This window comes from Aedes aegypti, chromosome 3, assembly GCF_002204515.2.
Source record: "Aedes aegypti strain LVP_AGWG chromosome 3, AaegL5.0 Primary Assembly, whole genome shotgun sequence".
Classification (NCBI taxonomy): domain Eukaryota; kingdom Metazoa; phylum Arthropoda; class Insecta; order Diptera; family Culicidae; genus Aedes; species Aedes aegypti.
Genome location: NC_035109.1, coordinates 217,189,162 through 217,208,791, shown reverse-complemented (window position 1 = coordinate 217,208,791; position 19,630 = coordinate 217,189,162). Strand labels below are relative to the sequence as shown.

Below are 19,630 nucleotides of genomic sequence, written 5' to 3'. Positions count from 1 at the left end.
GGTACCTACATTCTCTTTTTTGTAAGTAATTTATTTATGTTTCTCAAAAAAATCTATTGATTTTGTTGTGTACGCTAAGCTTCAGGAAAACACAAATTATGATATTGAGTCCTTGTGGACAAATCGTATGAAGTGCAAATAATATGTACAGGACGGACTCGATCATTTGGGATTCGATTATCCGGACTTTTAGAACGAAAACGAGGTTTTTTGTATGCCATTCAAAATAATTTTTTTCCAATACCCTTAATGTGCCAAGAAATAACTTCTGGCTACGCGACTGCATTATATAAATAATACAACGAAAAAAGATTATATTTAAGTTCTTTTAATGCAGATTTTAATTTTTCTTTTAGTTATTCGATTATTAGGAAGATTCGATTATCCGGAGTGAAAAAAAATCGATACAGCTGATAATCGAGTCCGACCTGTACCAACATTAAATCAAACCTTTCAAGCACTAGAATAAAACCAACTTAAATCCATGAAAACTTTATGAGCGTACTCAATTCATGGATGATCCCTCGAAAAATCCTGTATTTTGCATAGCATATAATCTATTTTGGAAAAAAAAACATATCGTCAAAGAGCTATCCATTTTAACAACAACTATTTGATTACAAAAAAAAACAACAAATCTACCGTTTTGATTCATATTACGGACAGCTTCAAATTCCGGACACTCTCGTTTGTATGGGAAACATTTCACACGAAATCTTTCAATTTTCGCCATCCAAAAGTTCTCATTTTCGAGGCTCGTTTTATTAGGTTTTTTTCCATAAATATCATTGCAATTTTATAATGCCCAACTACCTTAGACGTCTCTTTAGTGGTTGAACGATTTCAATTGATGATTTGACTGTACCATTAATGATTATCATGAGCTGTCCGTAATTCAAATCAAAGCGTCCCGAATATGAGGCAAAAGTGAGGGAGCGTCCAGAATAAGAATCATGAAAAGGCCACATGTTTTGATTTATTTAAAAATATTCAAGTTGCGGACGCGTATTCTTTACCCACCATCCGAAAGTTAAGGGCTTCTGACGTTCGATAACGCTAAAAAATCATACAGAATGATTTATTCTGTATGGTCCAAGTTGGGTTATACTTCACTGAGGCCTTAAGTGTCCGTAATATGAATCAAAACGGTATATCGAAGTGTAACTAGTGATCTAGTAAGGTAATTGGTTATATCATTCTAAAAAAGTAAATTATACGATAGTTTTGGTTTGAAAATGGATGGCCAATCCTTTTTCAATAGAACTACCCGGGAAATACAGAAATCTCGGGAAAAACGGAAATCCCGGGAAACAGGAAATCATTTCCCGGGAAATGGGAATCCCGGGAAATGTTCCCGGGATTGAAAATTCTAGTTGTCAGGTAAATAATCGCATCACGCCAAGGAGTGTGGATTCGATTCCCGCTTCAGCTTTTCGTGATGTAAAGTGTCGCACTCATAGCGTTCTTTTGCGTTTTATTTGTTTTTATAACTTATCCATTAGGAAACAAGGATTTGATAAATTGGTGATGGACTTGCTGGATAGCTATGGGTTAAACGCTGTAGCGTTTTGATTCCAAAACTTGTGGTATTTAAACTATTGATGATGTTAAGTTAATTATTGGAATTTGTCAGTAATTACAAAATTAATGCCATAATGCTTTATAGCACTTGAGCCTGCACAAAGTCAGTTAATTTTAGTAAGTTCTTGAGAAATTAAATGATTTTATATAATTGAAAATAATCCAAATCGTCTTCCGGTATTGACATCAGGCTTCAAATTTATTCCTATCATTTACCATTATCACGTCTATCTTTTGATACTATTAAATGATACTATCCCTATGGGTAGTGATAGGGATACTATCACTTCTTGAGAAATGATGGATTAAAGATAGCCCGGATAGAGGAGAATTGCAAAAGAATAACAAAACTTACCATTAAAATAGAATGTTTGAATTGCAAGATTTGTTCTTTGTTTGTTTAAAATAAGAGATAAAATAACAAAAATAATAACTAAGTTTATATGGCATAACAACTAAATAATATCATATATTGCCATTGAAATAACAAAATAATAGCAAAAATATAGGCAACCGTAAACAACAAAATATGTTATTGTTTAGATATTGATAACAAAATAATAACTAAATAAGCTATTCACGAGTAGATCTAAATAATGGTAATTTAAGTTCTTTGACTTCAATATCTAAATTTAGCATGATTGAAAAATAAACTTTCTGCAAAATATGATGTTGGTTTGTTCTCATTAATTATTTAAATAAAGTTTTCAAATATCAAAATAATAACATATTTTACTGTGATGGCGATGTTTGTTATTCTTTAGATATGTAATGTTTTTGAGTATTTTTGCCCAAATAACAAATTTTGCCATGATACTATATTTTAATATTGATTAGTTATTACATGACTTTTAAGTATAACATACCAATGACAATTTTTGCTATGATTGAATGTTTTGCTATTGATGATGCTATTGATCTGGGGGCCCAGATAGCCGTAGCGGTAAACGCGCAGCTATTCAGCATGACCATGCTGAGGGTCGTGGGTTCGCATCCCGCTGGTCGTAAAGGAAATTTTCTCGATTCCTAGGGCATAAAGTATCTTCGTACCTGCCACACGATATACACATGCAAAAAAAAGGTCAATCGGCAAAGAAAGCTCTCAGTTAATAACTGTGGAAGTGCTCACAAGAACACTAAGCTGAGAAGCAGGCTTTGTCCCAGTGATGGCGTAATGCCAAGAAGAAGAAGAAGAAGAAGAAGAGAAATCTACGTCATATATTGATAACATAATAATGGTTAAACTAGATATGATTGCAAAATTTGTTCCTGCTTTACCATTATTTTGTTTTTCACCTCTACCCGGGAGACCATATTACCATGCCCACACAGTTACGGATCACCCACAGCGACGGATCACTTTGGCGTTCAACATCGGATAACTCGCTCAAAACAAAAACGTTGATCTAAAACATATTTTTCCCATGTTATACTATTTGTCTTCTATCATTTGTAATGTTAAGCACAACATTCAACCACTAAATAACGGTGTATTTGACAAATGTTTAGTTGATACCACACAGCTATCATTATATGGTCGTTTTCTGTAAGAAGTGCCGTCAGCATTCATAAGCCCCCACAGGTGGTAAAATTCAAATCTTATACTATAAAACATGCTCGTTCGTTTCGATTTAGTATGAATTCATCTTTGAAAACATTTTTCTCGATTGTTGATTCTAAATACCGAATATTAGCACTTCTAACTAGTGATCCATAATATGGACCAGCAAATGATTGTTTACCACGGTTATGGATCACTTCCAAATAATGTAAATTTCTGCCATTTTAAGCATTGGATTCGACATTTTCGGACAATAGCACTAAGGATAAAACTAATATGACAACAAGGTTTGTAAATTTCATGTTTTAGCAGACAAAAATGGGTGAAAAACTTGGTGTGGAGCGAAAACAGTACATGTCTCACTTACTACAATGCAGTATCACAACAAGAATGGCATTTTACCCTTGTTTCTAGCTCTAACACTGTTATTTTTTGCAGAAATATGTGACATATTGATAACTTTCGCCAAATCATGGAATACAGATGCATTGAGTTAAAAATCTCTTGATTTTGCGCACTGATCCGTAATATGTCACAATTTGATCCATAATATGAAAATTGATCCATAATATGGTTTTCAAAAACCGATACAATTTTTAATTTTTATGCAATCCTATGTAAATATTGCACTCAAAACAGTTTACTAACCAAAGTTGAAATTTGAAACGATTTAATTCGTGCTTTTAAATTACAATTTTACGTTTTCCATGTCGTTTTATTGAATTTTATAGGTTGGACTCCACACTATTTGATCCATAACTGTGGGGTCATGGTATCTCTATCAATTGATAGACGGATGGAGATACTATCAGCATTTTTTCATCACTGATGGATCAAGCATATCTTTATCATTTATCTTTGGGGAAAAATATACTATCAGCAAATTTCCATAGCTATCCCTATCTATCCTATCATTGAAACAAAAACCGAAACCAAAATCTTGCACCTAATGGGAAAAAAAACTAATAGAAATAACTAAAAGTATATTCTCATGAGTATTTTAGGAACGGGCGCAACGAGGGGATGACGAAAATCGAAGTACGACGCCATTTTGAAATCCAAGATGGCGGCCTCCGGATAAGTAAAATCATTGGAAACCCATGCAACGGGCACGATGAGGGGATGACGGAAATCGATGTCCTATGCCATTTTGAAATCCAATTTGACATACATTGTTAATTAATTGAAAACGTTTTTGACAGTTACGCTGAAAGGGCGTAACTCAAAGTTGCGACTTAGGATTTTTTTTAATCTGCATGTGTAGAATGGGTGGATAAATCATCTGGTATTTGAAGTTTTGAAAGCTATTTTTGTTTGATAATAGCGGTAGATGAAGCACCGTGTCTGACAAAAAAAAAAGTCTATACTTTTTTATACTAACTTAACAGAAACGTCCTACTTTCGTTAAAAGTTAATCACTTTCAGGAAATCTCGCTCGTCGTACAGATAACAAGCAAAGTGTATTATTGGCTTGGATGTGTCATGGAGGGCTAAGATTTTTGTTTATTTTTTCTGAATATTGACGACAAATAATAATGATTAAGATGTCGTGAATTGCATTCTAAAACTGTTAAAAAGTGAACAGCTACATACAATAAACCATACCTCCTTTTACAGCTACTGGCAAAATAAAGTACTCAGTGGCTTGCTTTAGGTCAAATTTTGATTTTTACAAGACGAAACAAAAATATCTGGAAATTATGTGGGCAAATACACTTGGCGTTTCATTAAAGTAGGAATATTTAACTTTTATTTGTCCAAAGTTTTACGTCACAAAGAAGCTGTTTCAGCTATTCAAGACATTTGAGAGACGTTTTGAGGTGATTTCAAGGTATCAAGGGAATTATTGGTCAAAAAACGGTTTAGTTGTACTGTTATATGGCGCAAATGTACTTTAACCGGTAATACTGGGGAAATTAGTGAATAAAACATATCAATTCAATCTTGTTTTATCAAATAATCTGAACACGATTTGAAAAATTACTTCCAGAGAGTTTCTCATTGGATATGAATGAATAATGTGAATGCATATCGGTGTTTCCTTGGTTTTTAATGATAAAGTTTTGCTCATGAAAAATGCAAAAATGGTATGAATGTGATTTTGGAATACATAGCATAGCATAAAATTTATTGTTTCAATAGATTACTTTGTGATTACTGTAGTATATTTTGTTTGAAATAAGGCCTGTAAAAAATTTCATCATAACGTAGATGTTTTGAAAGCTTTTATCACGAAGATATTAAACTCAAAAGCAAAAAAACAAATCTTAACAGATGAAACAATACAAATGTTAAATACAAATTTAGTTTAGTCTCCGTTTTCCATATAAAACTACCATATAACATGATATGACGATTTTTGCATTTTTTTTTATGGGCCATACTGTACTAGATGTTGCAAAACCACTAGATCTGGCAAACCAATTGAAAAATAATAATGATGATAAATGTTATTGCAAGGATCACTTTATTCCAGGTGTTTGCTATCAAAATCACACAAAAATTACTTGGTTTGATACTGCAAGCAGAGGTACAGGAGCAGGTCGATAGGTCAAATGCCATTAGGCCGAAATTACATTTGATAGTTGCTACTATATCAAATGGCTAACACATTCATCAGTGTTTTTCCTTTTTTTAATCAAAGGCTGTCCTTTCTAGTTTGCTTCATTTATTGGGTATTGTGCGCTTCTAGGTAATGCAAATTATCCTGAACTTACAACACAAAAATCATTCCACCCAAAAATTCATTCGGTGGCTTCTATGTAAATAATGTATATTATGCTGACCTACCCTTGTTACTTACCCATATGAATACACGATTCATTAGAAATCGGCCAATTTCGGCCTACGCATCCGGCGTAATGGCCTACGGCTTAATTACATTTGGCATAACGGCCTTCGGCCAAACGGGATAGAAACCATATTAGTAATTCTTTATGTGATTGTTATGACAAAACTCTAAAAAACATGATCTATGCAGAAAAATCTATATTTATTGTAGTTTTTTAGGGTTTGAAAATAAGACCTTAACCAAATAATCAATTAAACATAGATATTTGTTGGTCTAATTAATTCATAACCTATGACAAACACCTAAAAGGCAGTAATATTCATCGTGTTATTTTATGTAAAAAGACGGATTTGAAATGCTTCATTCATTAATTTTCCCGTAATACTGGGTTAAAGTAGAGTTGCGCCATTTAACAGCACAACCGAACTATCATAAATTACTTCCAAACTCTTCTTGAAGCTCTAAATATCTGAAATAGCATGTTTGTGACGAAACACTTTGAATAAGTTGATGTAAAACATTGCTAAGTGAAGGAAGCGTCAAGCGGGCACCTAATTTTTTGACACATTAATTTCGTCTTCGTAAAAACCAAATTTCCACATCAGTGGACGAACATGCTTCATGTTGAGGCCACAAACACACCACAAATCAGCCATACTGGCAATACTTTACTCACATGAAATCATTCCTCATACATATATTCACGTGCCACACCTAGAACAATCAGAATCAAAGCGTTAAATTCCAATCGAATCATCTTACCTTTTGATCTTTTCAGATCGACAACACCAATTGTTTGTTTACATTTTCATTCTCTCTATTATCTGACAGTTTCAAAATATTCAATTCGTCAATTGTATAACAGTTTAGACACAACACATTATTGTATACAACAATACACTTCTGTAAAATTCCATGCAAGCAGTACAGTGTGAAGTGACACATAAATAGGACACCATCAGTTGTACGAAATCAGTCCGAAATAAAGCGTATCTCATTTCGTGTATTTGTTCCCTACAGGATCATATTCGCGGGAACAACACATTTCAACAAATAAATTTCAATATAAAAAAAAATGTTTCTAGAAGCTTTTTTTTTTATTTGTGTGAGCAAATGCTAGTGAACACTTTATTTTGGCGGTGACTGTATGTGAAATACATGGAGTGGAATGCGGAAAATAAAATTTACCTTTGAATTGAAGAAGAAACCTTAGATTGAAGTTTTGCACTTCAAATCCGTGTTTGAAATTTACACCGTTTTTTTAAATAGGCAGAATTCCAAACAAAAGAACTGTTTGTATTTGGTCAGTATAGCAAAACGAGAACACGACCTATTTGGCAGAATGTAAAAATTGGACTTTCTATGGAGTTAACGGATTTTATAAGCAAAAGCTATTTTTTGAGAGAAATTCACTGAAAATATCCAGAAATTAGTTTTTGAGCTAAAGAATTGTAGAACAGAACAATGCAATAATAATTGAAGTAATGTTCTTCTTCTTCTTTCTGGCATTACGTCCCCACTGGGACAGAGCCTGCTTCTCAGCTTAGTGTTCTTATGTGCAGTTCCACAGTTATTAACTGAGAGCTTACTATGCCAATGACCATTTTTGCATGCGTATATCGTGTGGAAAAGATCCTCGACCGATGGGATTCGAATCCACGACCCTCAGCTTGGTCTTGCTGAATAGCTGCGCGTTTACCGCTACGGCTATCTGGGCCCCCATGGAAGTGGTGTAGAAGCATCTGTTTTTGCCAGCCTAAGAGAAAATATTTATTAAAAGTTAAGGAAAGCCCTACATTAGGCCGTTCCTTATTTTTCGAAAATGCGAAATGTTATAAGTTCGTCATTGTAAAGTGCTCGTTTTTATAAGAAAAAAAGGTAAACATTTGAAGTCCGTACGTGGACGCTAAGTGGTACCCCAACGGCCCTGAAGGTATTGAGCGTAGATGTACTGCAAATACGTCAAATGAAAGCTCTCAATCAATATTATATATAAAAATATCTTAGGAGAACTTAGGAGAAACATTATGCTTTCATTAAAAAAAACGTTGGTGAATGTAGGTCACCAGAATCAGTTTCAGTCACATATTTAGCTTTGATTCTGAATTGGCCAATCACATTGTTTGCTCCAGAAAGTGGTGAAATAAGGAATACCCTGACCAAATTAAGTTTATGGAAGGTAAAACTATTAGCAAAATATGTTTTTTACCATTTGTGTAAGTACATTGCCGATATACTCCAAAAATCATTCAAAAGCCAGTACAACGCCGTGGACTCTAATACGTTCTGCGAATACGTCAATCAGCTAACAATACCACCCGACCACGTGCTGGTGTCATTCGACGCGGTGTCACTTTTCACAAATGTGACCAAGGATGTAGTTATCCACGACATAATTTCAATGTGGGATTACATAAGAGATAACACAAACATAAATTTGGATCTCTTCCTTGAAATCGTCGAATTTTGCATTAGTGCGAGTTTTTTTCTGTTTTCGGCAAAAATATTTCGTCCAAATATCAGGAACAGCAATGGGAAGCCCACTTTCTCCCATTCTTGCCGATATTGTGATGGAAAATATATTAACCAGAGCAATTAAGTTGACCAACATCTCACCGCTGTATATCCGCAAATATGTTGATGACCTATTTTTGGTGTTACATAAAGACAACATTAATATGGTTCTGGCCACATTCAATTCCCAGAACCCTAACATAACATTTACACGTGAAGTCGAAGAGAATAGACAATTGCCATTCCTTGATCTACTGGTAATGCGCAACGAAGACGGAAGCGTTAAAACCGATTGGTACGCCAAACCAATATCATCAGGCAGGATCCTCAACTATTTCTCTTTCCATCCCAATGATCAAAAACTTGCGGTAGTCAACAATTTCATTGATCGCGTCCGTAAATTGAGCACCACTCGAAGTAGCGAAGAGCAAGTACAACTCATTCACCAACACCTGAGCAAGAATGATTACCCCCACACTCTCATCAACCGACTTTTGCATCAACCACCACGTACAGACAACCCACCGAAACCCACCATTTATCGATCAATCCCATACATCCATGGTCTGACTCCCAGCATAAAGAGAATAATACACAGCAACACAGACATAGGAGTCTCACACAACTATAGAAACACAGTGGGACATCTCTACAAGAATGCCAAGGATCCGGTACCCCACCTCAGCAAAAGCAACATAATCTACAGAATCGACTGTCAAGATTGTCCAAGTAAATACATCGGTATGACCACAAACAAACTCAAAAACCGAATGTACGGACATCAAACACACGTGAATACGCTGGAGAAATGTCTGTCTGAGGGCCATCTATACACGGATCCAGAAATAGATCAGCTTCGCGAAAAAACTGCATTAATGGACCACTGTATCACGCACCAGCACCGGTTCAACATCAACAACCCTTCCATCGTCGATATAACATATAAGAAACAGGCTCTGCAAGTGTTGGAGATGTGTCACATAGCGACCACCTCCAATACGGTCAACCGTCGGACAGACACCGACAACTTAAGCTGTGCGTACGCTCACCTCCTCGTATCGATTAAGAATAGAAGAGAGGAGAGAAATGCGTCGTCAACAAATCGTTATAGCAGACATAACCAGAATCATATTGACACTTCACAAACACATACACACACCACCACCCAAACTACACCGAATATGCACACCCCACAGTGATTAGCAGACGGCAATAGACAACAGGCACAGTGTTGTATTTCGCCATATTTTCTAGTGTAAATTCTTGTTCCGTACCACCCACCCACCATCCGATATAGGGTGCTGGTGATGAAGTAAGCTAGTCCAACCCAATTATGATACAAAACTAAATCCTAATAGCTATTATGACCCTACAGTAAGACCCGTGCGATACCCAATCGAGACAAACACCGTGTGCGCTACACGAATAAACGACAAGTTGATTCATATCGAGTGAGTAGAAAAAACACAAATCCATGTAACACGACACTACCTTTTATAATTTACACAATAAACAACAGGCCCTGAAGAAGATCCCAACAACTGGATCGAAACGTTGGCAATGATTTAAAATAATCAACGCTTAATTCGTGACTGAAAGCCGAAATCCAATTATCATCATTAAAGTCCAGTCAAACTTTGTTAATATGTTTTTTCCTATTTTATTTTTGGAAGATTTGGACGAATATATGAATGCAGCTCCAACGTGTGAATGTGTCGTACTTTACAGGAAATGATTCATGTGAATTTGCTGTGTAAAATGGTGTATAATCCACTACGGCTACAATTGAGGCTACTACCTTTGATGATTTAAAGACACTGACACGTTGATGCTTCCAGTGGGCATTATGCCCATTGAAGGAAGCACCACACTAGACAACGGACTAGCATGCAACACCCAGTGGCACTGTCCGAAAACATTCCTCACGAAAAGTTTTCCGGACTGCAACGGGAATCGAACCCACACTCCCTAGCACGATGCGGCTAAATGCCTGGTGACACTAACCGCACGGCTACGAAGCCCACTTACAAACTTCTTTTCTACGAAGACTAATAATATAAAAAAGAAAACAACAAAAACATTTTATAACCATTCGTAGCAACTACGAATAAAAAAGTTATCCCAAATAAGAACCTAAAAAGTACAAACTATTTCTATAAATTTGTTAATTTTGATATGAATAAGTCATTTTTATGAAAGTTTATGTTGGTTCTCCTATGATACCTATTTTCTGTTCTAAGATAAAAAGTTACAGACAATTGTTAAATTTATAAGAAAGTCATATATTTTATAAATGCAAAGAACTCTTTTGATATTTTTGAATCTATGAGTAGAATAATTCATAATTTAATATAATTTATCAATTTTCATTAATCCAAAAGCCTTCCGTGGGCTACATTCCTGGGCTACAAGCACTACACATAACTGAGAGCTTTCTTTGTTAATTGACGATTTTTACATTTGTGGATGTTACTAAGATATTACGAATCCTGGAAATTAAAAAAAAATTCCAAATCGAACAGATCTTCGACCAGCGAGACTCGAACCAAACTGGAACAGAACCTGCTTTTCAGCGTAGTATTCTTACGAGCACTTCCACAGTTGTTAACTGAGAGCTTTCTTTGCCGATTTACAATTTTTGAATGCGTCTATCGCACACTGGGGCAGATCGCTGTTTTCGTAGGCCAAAACCTCTAGTACTCTGGATATGCCTCTAGGATGCAGTGATAGAGTATAAGTGTCTTCGGAAGAAATGTCAAAAATGCCTCAATAAACAACTTTGCAGAAAATAATGTTTTGCTATGACACTCTTATCAAAAGATAAAACTGATCTAGATCAGTTTTCACTTATCTAGATCATATCTGAATGAGTCGAAATGTAATACAACTTATTCCAAAATACTTTGTCGAAGACACCAAACCTCTAGGATGCATATCCAGAGTACTAGAGGCCGCCTTAAGGTGAAGATGAATCGATGCTAAACCTCAAATTTTTATGAGCACAAATCTGGAGAACCACCAGCTAGTGACCAATCGATTAAGTTTTCATCTTTAACGGGTGTTCGATTCTCCAGATTTTTGCTCTTGAGAATTTGAGTTTTTGCTTCGATGCAGCGATACATATACATACAGCACACGCATAATAAACAGAATGGAATGGAAATGTTTAAGATACATCTATCGTTAAAATTTGTTTGTTGTTATCAAACATTTTTAAAAAAATTCAGTGTACACTACACACTTAAATTATTTAACTGTAATCCGTTAATTACACCGTAATCTCAGCAGCTCAACAGTTCTTTAAAATAAAACACCGTAATTCGGGTCGAAATTCAACGGTTTCCGGTGAATTTTTACCGAAACCTGTAAAAATTTGCCGTATTCCGTCAATTTATTTCACCGAACTTTTCAGTTGCTGAGATTGCGGTGGAATTCACGGATTCCTGTAAAATAATTTAAGTTTGTATCAATCTCCCAAAACAACAACCCATTTTTTATAAGATTTGTACATGTTCTGCACTCATTCTTTGCCGGCGAGTAAATCACGAAATCGTGTTTCAATTTATCATCCTTATCACCCGAATCAAGCTGGTCCGTCTTCCAAGGATACAAATTTGTCATATTTCCTGTGTGCGTGCTTCTCCGCCCTCTCTTGTCTCTCTTTCCCTCTCTCTCACTGGTAGTTCTGTGTTCGCAGCAAACCGTACGATTGTGTGAGTGTGCGTGTGATTATTTTGACAAAACATCAAAAAGCGTTATCATAATTGTGCCATCCCCTTGTGGATCCTTGTTACCGAAACACGTGAATGTTTCGGTGTTCCTCTCTTCATACGTGCGGAGGGGTTGTTTCACTCACGGGAGCTTCGAAATTATCATGTTATCATCATCAATCAACAGTATTTCAATTCATTCCCTCGGGCAGGGAATCATCCTAATTCTCTTGGTCGGTTACATCGCGCCTTTCTTTGCATGTGAGAATATCGTGTTGTGTTAGGTACACGTGCGTCTTGTAGCTTTGATGGTTCCTTTCGGATGAGGATACGGTGCCGCACAATTAGAGACCATGCGTCTCCACCATAATTGATAGCTAATGAGCTCTGGAAACAGGCTTTTCTTATTTTGGTTTCCAAGTCACTAGGAGTTTTTATACCCAGGATAAATGCAATTTTGTGTCAACCATTGCACAGTGGACAAAATCCATGGATGTGCTCACTGTGTAGGGCCACGAGTGGAAATGAAAGCTTTCCACCAGTCGGCCTTGCCACTCATTCATCATCCACCAGCCACCAGTTGCCTGTCTCTTCGTTCTCCCCCTCATTCTCACAATTCCTTCTCACTCAATAAAAGTTGGCCGTTAACCATTGAGTTGGAAGCCGAGAATCGTTTGTTTCCCTCCGATCCATCATTGTTTTGTGTGGCGTGTGTGTATTTGTGCTCATACGAGATGGCGCTGAAAATTTATCGTTCATTCTTCGACGTTTTTTGGCAGACCAACTGTCTGCTCACTGTGTGGAGGAAACGGGAAAACGATGGCTTCGTAACAAACTCGTCGCCAACCAGAGTGGCAAGCTTTCGGAACAGTACCCGAGCAAAATAACGTGACAATAGAATACCATATGTGTTCCTACATCAATGAAAACAACTTATTGAGTCCGCATCAATCTGGTTACAGACCCGGTCATAGCACTAAAACAGTTTTGCTCAAAGTATTAGATGACATAGGGATGATTATTGATGAAAGCAATTCAGTCATTCTGATACTTCTTGATTTTTCTAAGGCATTTGACACGATTCGCATGGTATGTTATGTAGGAAACTGCAACGTAATTTTGGTTTTTCGAGTGCTTCTGTCCATTTAAGAAACTCATATCTATCAAATCGTGTCCAATCTGTATATATAAAATAATGAGTATTCCGATTTCTTACCTGTTTCGTCTGGTGTTCCGCAAGGGTCAATTTTGGGCCCAAAATTGTTCTCGCTTTATGTGAACGATTTACCTGATGTTCTTAAATATTGTAAAATTGAGGTTTTTGCGGATGATGTGCAACTATATTGTAAGTACAACTATGCAGATGCCATGAATATAGTTAATAAGATTAATGCTGATTTACAAAATGTTTTCAATTGGACTCTGAAGCACAACCTGAAATTAAACCTGGATAAAACTCACGCTATGTTCATGACCACAAATACCAATTCCAATCAGCGCATATTAGTGATTAACAATACCATAATCGAATTCGTTCAATCGGCATCTAGTTTAGGTTATACAATTCAACCAAATTTAGACTGGAATGCATTCAAACTACAACAGTGTGGTCAAATATATGGAAAGTTAAGACCTTTGCAAACGAAAACCTTTTTCTTACCAGTGGAAACTAAATTGAAGCTTTTCAAAAGCCTAATCTTCCACACTTCTTGACATGCGATTTTCTGATTATGCAAATTTCATCCATTGCTTATAACAAACTAAAAATTGCTCTCAATGCATGTGTTAGATATGTATTCAATTTGTCTCATTTTTCCCATGTCACACATTTGCAAAAGCACCTTATAGGTTGTTCGTTTGAAAATTTTTGTATGCAAAGATGCTGTCAACTTATTTTCAAGCTAATCCATAACAAAAGCCCTGACTATTTGTTCACAAAACTTAATCAATTTCGTAGTGAAAGATTTAAGAAATTTGTTATAAGAAGGCCCTAAATACAGCAAAAGTTTCTTCGTAAGAGGTGTTTCCTATTGGAATACTTTGCCAAATGAATTAAACTTAATAACATCTGGGGCAGTTTGTAAGAGGAAATGTATCGAAGACTTTAGTTAAATAGATGAATTAGATATAATTATTTGCGCGATAAAATTAGATGAATTCAGTTAAGCTAAGTTTATAATAGTGGCACTTTTCTATCATATCGCAATTGTAACTGTTAAAAAGACATATGTTTTATGTTACTAAATATAGAAGAATAAATTAATAAATAAATAAATATCATGGTATTAAAATTAAATACGGGTAATATAGTCTTCATTAGAAGGTCATAAGAGACAAAATTCGAAGGAATACCATACAAAGCGTAGCAAAAATAACATTTTCGTGTATCTCAAGTATCAAATTATGTGTCTGAAGTAGATTTTGGGTTGCTATATCTGTTGCCGTTCTCAGAAATGTTCCAGCACGTCACAATTTTTTGCTACAGGTCTCCAAAGTTGAATAAAAAACTGTTTTCATTGATGCTTACATGAAATTTTAAGTATGATTTATCAAACTTATTTGTAATCTAACCCACCTAGCATGCAAAAAATGATTTTGGCTTAAATTTAAGATATTATTTGGTTTAAATTGCATGATTTAATTAATATTAAATCTATTTTTCCAACATGCTTGCAATCTCCATACAAAATTCTTCGCTTCTCTTATATGGCAATATTGCAATACTTTTCGAAGCCACAAAAATAAATGTTTAGCATCGAAAGTATTATTAGCTTTGTTGGTAATAATTGTAATGTACATGAAGTAAGAATTTTGTGGCAAATTAAGCAAATAAGTTGCCATACAAGCTGGAAAACTTGCATGCAAGTTGACTGAAATAGTCATATTTTGCATTTCCAACAGTCAGTATCTCAAAAACAAGACGTGCTATGATATTTTTGAAAACGGCAATGGATTTATCAATTCTAAATTAAGTAAAAAGCGGTATTTTGGAGCTTCAGTCAAAAACGTGTTCCACAGTGCATATTTTTAATCAATACCACAAGTAGTAACAAACTAAAGTATTTTATTATTGAACATGTAGCAAAACTTTGTGAAGCCTTTATTTAAGAACTTAACTTGAACTTTGTCATTGGGATCATAAATTTTCATTCATAATTTGACAGAACAAAATAAAGGGAATTGCTTCTTCAATGGAAAATTATAATATAATAATTTGATATCGCCTTCATCACTTCTTACTTGTATAAATAATAGCTAATCAAAAATAAATAAAGAGGCTATAGTTCAGTTTGCTATGTTCTTATAATCGGGCAGCCTTCCTATATGGAATGGTCAATACTGTACTGAGCAGAGGAAGACAGCCAATCGATCGACCGAATAAGTTATTATTAGTGAAGCAACATAAAATATAAATACAGAACTGGGCACTGGAATACGGTCGTCGAAAGACTTGTTCGTTCGAAGCAAATAAGATAATGGTGAGGAGGAACGAGTACAATTTCAACTACCAAGGCTAACTGGCTCTGTACATCGTTTGGTATATATTGTGTTTCTTTTTAATTATTTGCTCAATCGACTGGGTAAATATTTTCGGGCACGTGCTGGAATTCTTGTTCATCATGTCCAATGCAGCATGCAAAGTCTGAACCAACAGATCATCAAAATCAAATGGATATCGGATTTTTTCTCACTAAAGATGACTATTTGGGCTGTATTTTTTATTATAATTGGTTGATTTCAAAACATTCTATCGCTGAAATATGTCATCAAGTTATAAGGAAATATCAGTCAATTGCAATTCAATTTTACCGTATTCCAATCTATTTTATATCTCAGGAGTAGTGATGATTCTCTAGTTCGAGACCAGTAGAACCAGCTCAGATAAATTTGGTTGCGAATTTATTCATTTGAATACGATTCATTCGTGCTGTTCGGAATTTGAGTCAAGGTGTTCGGAATATGAGACAGAATGAACACAGTGGCCTTTGAATCAAAATGTTGTTGCATACTTTTACGTAAAAACAATACTAAACAAGTTTAATCAAACAATTTTATCAGCACACCCAGCAGCAAACAGTAAGACTTTGCTGAGAAATTTTCACAAATATCAGCCTATTAATGCATAGAGTAAGGTGGGGCAAAGTTCGACCTTAGTGGTATAATCAAAGTTTCCAGGAAAACAATAGCAGTTAAAACAAAACAAATACCATACAGTGAACCTTCAACATATTGGGCTATAATTTTGCTGAACAAACTTGTGTCAAAATATTTACCCGTTTTTAGTTACAACAATTTCAAAATTGATTGTCTTATTCGAACTTTTGCCCCACCGGTGGGGCAAAAGTTCGAATCTAGTGTGGGGCAGAAGTTCGCTGGCTAAAACACAAAATATCGATCCTTTTATGACAGGCATACTTTACACCAGCCGTAAACTTAAGTTTGACGAAAAATACACACTAAATTTTCATCAAAAAATTGCCCAAAACCGCGTTGATTGTAATAATACTCCAAAATAGCAGTTTTTTCGCAAAAACTAAGTGTAAATGTAAAATTTTAGTGACAGTTTTCACACGATCAGGCAAATTTAACTAAATTTGAAGATAATATGTGGATTTTAGGCAATTTGCAAATTTTCCGTGATTTTATACATGGGTCGAACTTTGCCCCGCTGATTCGTACTTTTGCCCCACTATGGACCAAAAATTGTTTTCAAGCATTTATGCAAAAACTAATACACCTCAAAGCAACCTTATGATAGGCCTAGGAACGCCCTACATAAAATATTGAAAAAAAATTTATCTTCAATTGGTTCCATGCAACGAAAGTTTGACCAAAAATTACAATATTTACGTCGAAAAACAACAAATAGCCATAACTTTTCCAAATCTCAATCGATTTTTATGATATTTGAATTGAAAGTCTTTTACTTGAATAGCATTCGAACCAACATGACATTTATAAGATTTGTTTTGAATTGAGCTAGAAATCTTAAAAAGAAACTCTTACCCCACTCGAACTTTTGCCCCACTTTACTCTATCAAATGTATTTTAAGTCACTGTTGTTCGGAATATGAGTCAAAACGATACATAAAAACCCACGTGGTGTGTTTTTAAAATCACACTACCAAGACAGCTTTTCAGTCGCCGTTCCCTCGTGGTATCTATCCATCTAGTATCAATTGTTTTCTTCTCCATATTCCCTCTGACTTCGAGCGAAATAGACCGATATACCGGTAAACAAATTCAAAATATAATTATCACGGTCGATACCTTTGTATGTAAGATATCAAGTTATAAAAATATCAACATATGAAGAGCATGATATATGGAAATTTGAAGGGACCGAAAAATCCATCGAGTTATAGAGTTATAGAATATCGAGTTGTGGAGAGTCAACTGTATTTGAAATAATTAAAAGATTGCTTCTTTATACTGTAAAATTGCTCATCGTCACACTCCTCACTAAGATATCTTGCCCAGACGCGCTAAGACTAAGGAAACGATTGAAAAAGATTCCCAGCTCTAGTTTGCCTGAACGTTAGTTTTTTGAAAATGTTAAGAGGTTAAAAATGTATGAAAAACAGCAATTTTGTTAAAATGTTGTTCTGTGAGAACCAAAAAATTGTGACTTTCCGCAATAGAAACATTAACCCTATTCCCTATGTCATAGCAAAAAAAAGTTTTGATATTAGGATTTTGTGACTGTACCAGAATTATTAAATCTTTACCACAGCGCGACGGCATATGAACTTGTAAATTAAAAGTCATATATATTAAAATAAGAGTCTAGGAATTTTTAGTATCATTATCATTATAGGGTCAGTGTTCCCTTAGTAGACAGTCCCCTATAGTCGCACTAGGGGATTTTTTTTTATTATCGGACAATTTGGGCCCGACCTTCACCGATTTGTATGAAATTTTCACCAGAGGTAGAGCTCGTGGATGCATGACCAAAAAGGAATTCAAAATAATTATAGTGGTCTTTTTTCCCGGAAAACTCCAGATGAATTTTCACGATTTTCCTATATACCTCAAATTTAAAAATTCATATCTCTCGAACTATACATCGTAGAACAAAAGTCTTTTAGTAAAATCGAAAGAAAATTTCCTCAGCAATCCATTAAAAATATAAAAAGAAAAAAATCCCGGAAAATTTTTCATCGTGGAGAAAGTTGTTGAAAAAATAGGGGAAAAACTATCGTCCGTATCATGAAAAATTTTCAAAAAAATATGTTTTATTTCATTAATCCATACTCTAACTTTCGTTCATAGACGCCATGGTATCTTTTACCGTTTAAGCGACAGAACTGAAAAACAGATGACCACCCGCACGCTTCTCATAGGAAAATGTGTTCTGTTGTGGGCTTCATAACCGTGCGCCAACGGCGGCTGTAATTTACATGCATTGTAAGTGTAACGCGGTAATCCATCCTTCCCTTTCCAGTCAGAAGATGCTTTTCGTCAATCGGAGCACTTTCCATTGATCTGTTGGGTGTTTTGTATGTCCTTTATTGGTTACCTTTACTATTGAGACTAACAGTCTTTAACTGAAAACGATGCTAATAATAAACAATATTGGTAATGGTATAGGTAATAGGTACTGACCCTCAGTATCAAGTAGTTGCCAATCAGAAAGGATGTTTATGCATACATAAAGTGCTATTTGTAATTCACTTGTTTTTTTTGGTTAATTTATCAGATGATTAGATAATGAACTAAAAGCACGCGCATATATTTTCGGTTTTGTTTTCTATACAAAGTGGTCTGTTTGAAGTAGATTATTATTGTTGCTTGGAAGAATCCAGTATAGTATTTGCATGTGGGGGAACGTGGTCCAAGACGCACTGATGGGGTAAAATGGCTCACTTCATTAAATCATTCCTAGAACGTTTCGATTAGTATTCTGTGCCAAACGATGTTGAAACATGTTTACCCAAGAGTTGCCGCCACAACTTTTGGACATAAGCTCATAATTTTTTCCTGAATTTTTCGGTGAGATTCAACATTTTTTCCCTTTTTTTGCCTAAATATTAAGGTTTTCCAATGATTTTATTAAGAAATAAGCGTTTCCATACCACAGAGTAAACTCATGGAGAAACATGGTTGCTTACTACTAGTTCTCCATACTAAATGGCATTCTATATGGTAAGGAACACATGGGAGATTGGAATTTCAAACATTTTTAAATTTTGAATCGCTCTAGTATATATCCTGTAAGTAATAGAATAGAGTAAGGTGGGGAAAAGTTCGACCTTAGTGGTATAATCAAAGTTTCCAGAAAAACAATATCAGTTGAAACAAAATAAATACCATACAGTGAACCTTCAACATATTGGCTATAATTTTGCTGAACAAACTTGTGTCAAAATATTTACCCATTTTTAGTTATAACAGTTTTAAAATTGATTGTCTTAAACGAACTTTTGCCCCACCGCACAGTGAGAAAATCGGGCTCCAAAACGCGACTAAATG

At 35.1% G+C, this 19,630-nt stretch overlaps 1 protein-coding gene and 1 long non-coding RNA gene across 4 annotated transcripts in view; both read left to right on the top strand.

The window, feature by feature from the left end:
* LOC5568022 (small conductance calcium-activated potassium channel protein) overlaps positions 1 to 19,630 on the top strand; it is an 806,025-nt gene that overhangs the window by 310,652 nt on the left and 475,743 nt on the right. The window lies entirely within an intron of this gene.
* Positions 9,707 to 10,064, top strand: LOC110679338. The gene is made up of 3 exons (XR_002502406.1): positions 9,707 to 9,759; positions 9,823 to 9,898; positions 9,967 to 10,064. It is a non-coding gene; the product is annotated as an uncharacterized LOC110679338 (long non-coding RNA).